This window comes from Schistocerca cancellata, chromosome 7 (genome assembly GCF_023864275.1).
Source record: "Schistocerca cancellata isolate TAMUIC-IGC-003103 chromosome 7, iqSchCanc2.1, whole genome shotgun sequence".
Classification (NCBI taxonomy): domain Eukaryota; kingdom Metazoa; phylum Arthropoda; class Insecta; order Orthoptera; family Acrididae; genus Schistocerca; species Schistocerca cancellata.
In genome coordinates this window covers 174334643-174338952 of record NC_064632.1, presented here as the reverse complement: position 1 = coordinate 174338952, position 4310 = coordinate 174334643, and the positions used below count along the sequence as shown (strand labels likewise).

General features: G+C 43.2%; 1 pseudogene; it reads left to right on the top strand.

The window, feature by feature from the left end:
• The first annotated feature begins 286 nt into the window (after positions 1-286).
• Positions 287-405, top strand: LOC126092992 (5S ribosomal RNA; annotated as a pseudogene).
• The last annotated feature ends 3905 nt before the right edge of the window (positions 406-4310 follow it).

Genomic DNA, 4310 nt, shown 5'->3' with positions numbered 1-4310 from the left:
GCATTACTCGTTCCGCAACCGCCAATTTTCTAACTGCGCGTTTAACGTCCATGTTTTACTTCCGTGAGCTGGTACTGGCAGTACACGGCTTCTTACAAACTTCCTTGTTCAATCACACTGGGGATCTACTTTTGTATGCAGTATCCACTTTTCCAAATGCACCCTGAAATGTTTTTATCCTCCCGTTTATTTCTTTAAGTGTCCATCCGCTCGTCCATTTCAGTTGTCCTAAGTGTATAAATTCGTCAATTGTTTCTAAAACTTCATTATTCCTCTTTACTATTTTGCCACCGGCCTTGCCGCAGTGGTAACACCGGTTCCCGTAAGATCACCGGAGTTAAGCGCTGTAGGGCTTGGCTAGAACTTGGATGGGTGACCGTTCGGGTCTACCGAGCGCTGTTGGCAAGCGGGCGTGCACTCAGCCCTTGTGAGGCCAACTGAGGTGCTACTTGAGTGAGAAGTAGCGACTCTGGTCACGAAAACTGACAATGGCCGGGTGAGTGGTGTGCTGACTACATCCGCCTCCATATCCGCATCCAGTGACATTGATAGGCAGAGGATGACATGGCGGTCGGTCGACACCGTTGAGTCTGACGAGGCCCGTTCCGACGTAGTTTAGTTTATCTTGCTACAGACAGATTTACTTTTTTTTAAAGAGCATCATATTCGCTCTTGACTTCAGGAAATTTTACCTGTCCGTGAATCTCGACTACGAGAAGCTAATAACTGGACATTATTATGGTCTTGCTGTAATTAATCTTGGGGCTTATTGCCATTCTTGATATGTTCACCTCTTTCATCCTTTCTGAAGTTTATCTGAATTCAAAACAATCGAAATTATGTCGCTGGCAAAGAAAACGTGCTTCAGGTAGTACCCATCCATGAGTATTCCTTCCTCATTTGTTAATACCGCTTTCAAGGCTGCACAAAATAGTTTCCTTGAGAAAATAGCTTAACATCTGAATGTAAAAATATGAATTTCCGATCAGAAGTAAACATCCTGCCAGCAGGCAGTCAAATTTTAACACAGCACGTTGTCGGCAGCGCATAGTCCGTGACTCAGTACGACTAAGACCTGAAAAACACCGTGACGCATAATAGGAAGCCTGCAGTTCTCAGGTTTCGACATGCAGCAGCACAGTACTCGGAAAGCGACGACTCCCAGCGGGATCGGTAGTTTCCTCCATCAGTTATATCTGCTAGATTCAGACTGTGTGCTGGACTCGGACTCAAACTCACGACCTTAGATTTTTGTGGCAAAGCTCTTACCCACTGAGATATTTACAAAATACACTGCCCGTCCTGTGATGCAAAGTACATTGGACAGACGAGAAGAACATTTTCGATCCGATATACAGTAAGTAACAAAATTATACTTTCATATTAAGAAACTACGAAAAAGCAGCTGTTGCGAATCATGTGTGCAAAACAAACCATCTTTATAAGGGATAAGAACATTACTTATAAATTCTGCGTATAGACAAGAAGGGACGAAAACTTTCAAGACGAACTGGAGATAGCCACTCATGAAACAAATATAACAATATTCTTAACGCGCAAGTGAAAGACAGCAGAATGAGATTTCTTAAAGATTTTGTAGAATTATTTTGGAGCTGATGCATAATTATATATCTGCAGCACATCTTTGACGAAATAGCTAGAGTCTGACTATCACAGACAACACTCAAGTAGTATATTTAAAATGCGAAAAAGCAGATGTCCAGTAGAGTAGCAAGTATGGTTGAGCTAATAGCTGCCCTTACACTGCAATACCTAGGACATGTCAGCTCACAATTCCCACACACCTGGACAACCACCAACTTGACACTGACGCTGACGCGGAAAACGCGGCCTGCGGCGCGGTACAGTCTGAGCTGGGACGACTACCGACACACGAAGCCAATTTCACTGTAAGACGAGGACCGACAGCCCAACATGTTTTTTTAATCTATTTCATTTTATTAACGCCGCAAATGTGCTGTTCACTGTTTAATGTTTTGCGAGAGAGGCTTGGTAAGGCGGATAAAAAAAGGCAAGAATTTTTTTTTTGTAAAAACTCGGCTTACTTCTCCTATAGTAAGCTTTGAGGCATATACACTTGCTCCAGAGATCGAATAAGGAAAATAGGTTCTGTCAAACTCTGCAAAATGCTGGTTGACTACAACTATCACTTCCTCACTTGATGAAAACTTTTCCCAGCAAGCCAAAGTTTCAAGGTAGGGAACAAGAAGAAGTCACGTTGCGCTACGTATGGTAAATAGAGTTGATGAGGAACCAATTCAAAGCACAATTCGCGCACACTCGCCATTGTTATAGCTGATGTATGGGATTGTGCATTATCCTGGTAAACAGCATTTTTTTTCCGTGCTAACATTGGTCTTTTTCAGCCAGGGTTTAGTTAAGATTCTGCCTTTTTCCGATTAATCTATGTGGAGTATTCCCGGACAATTCCAAAAAATAGTGGCCATCACCTTTCCACCCAACAAAATGTCCTTTGCCTCCTTCAGTGCACTTTCACAAGCCTTTGTCCATTGTTTTGACTGCCGTTTTGCTCTGGTGTGTAATAATGGATCCAGGTTGTGTCAATAGTCACAAGCTGGCGCAAAAAGTCGTGTGGATTGTGATTAAACATTCTGCTGAACTGTGCCGGAAGCACTTTTGATCGACTGTGAGCAATCGCTGCACGCACCTCGCACACATCTTCTTCGTAGCCAATTCTCCATACAGGAGATTATGCACCCGCTCAGTTAAGATGCCTACTGTCCCAGAAATCTCAAAAATTTTTATTCAGTGATCTTGCATTACCATATCATGGATTGTGTCAATGGTTTTCTTTGTGGTGACCTCAGTTGGACGGCTAGAGCGTGCTTCGTCTTCGATGTTTGTCCGACCACGTTTAAATTAATTGATCCAAAAGTAAATGGTCTTCAATGATGGTCCAGAGTCCGTGTGGACTTCATCCAGTTCTGGTTAGATTTGTACGGCGGTCCAACACTTCAAATCAAAATGTTGAACAACAGCACGAAATAGTTTCCTCCATTTTCAATAGCACTGATCAATTCAGACGGCTGTCAACAATGAATTGCACGATGTACATTGTTGAAATTCTTTATACGATCCTCGGAATAATTAAGCTTACCAATCACGAAGGCGAAACAAAAATGTTCCATTCTTTCATGGATATTTACCAGACCTATCAAAGAACCCTCGTACTATTATGAGTTGAGAGTCACAACTAGACATAAACCGGTTAAATGCTACCAATTATTACTGTTAAAATACGCTGGAACAACCGCTACCTCACATCCTTAAAATACAGAATATTAAATTTGTCAGAGTCGTTAGGTCAGTCTTAGCACTTAACCTGCGTTAAAACGGATCTCGAATATTCGTAATATGGTGCAATCTGCTACAAGAGAGCAGAATAGAGTTTCCAGCGTGGCGTTTTGCTGACGTATCACGGCGTCATCACTCACCTGGTAACAGCTTCTGGCTAAGCAAAGCTCCACCGTATAAGGCAGCACGAAATTTCCTTTGCTGTGTTTGACTAAAACACTTGAGACTAAAGCTCTCTCGTATCGGCAGAAACTTCGACATCATTGCTGGTAGTGGCAGTCTACTGGCGGAGGTCATCGTGTGAGGTCGCGTCAATTAAGGCTCTCGGTAATGGATGAGAGATATTGTTTACTAAGAAACTGGGTGGCGAGGGTCGAGTTGCACGATTGATTTGGTTATGGCTCTGACCGATCGTTACATAGCCTGTGAGGCGGATCTGAGTGTGGTCGCATGTGCGAACTATTCTACATCTATACTCTGCGACCCACTGTGAAGTGTATGGAAGAGGGTGCGGCCCATTGTACCAGCTATTACGGCTTCTTCTCGTTCCATTCTCGTAGCGAGTGAGGAAAGAATTATTGTTTAAATGCTTCTGTGTGTGTTATAATTATTCTAACCTTATCCTCACGATCCCTATGGAAGCGATATTAGGGGGTTACAGTATATTTCTAGTGATCATTTAATGACAGTTCTTGAAACTTTGTTAGTAGAATTTCTCGGGCTAGTTCCTGTCTCTCTCGAAGAGTCTACCAGTTAAGTTCTTTCAACATCTCTGTGACATCCTCCTGCGCATCAAACAAACCTGTGACCATAACATCCTCGCAGAGCTACCAGGAGGCATTCAATCTCATGATGGAAACTCGACTAGCGGTTCTAGGCGCTCAGTCCGGAACCGCGCGACTGCTACGGTCGCAGGTTCGAATCCTGCCTCGGGCATGGATGTGTGTGATGTCCTTAGGTTAGTTAGGTAGTTC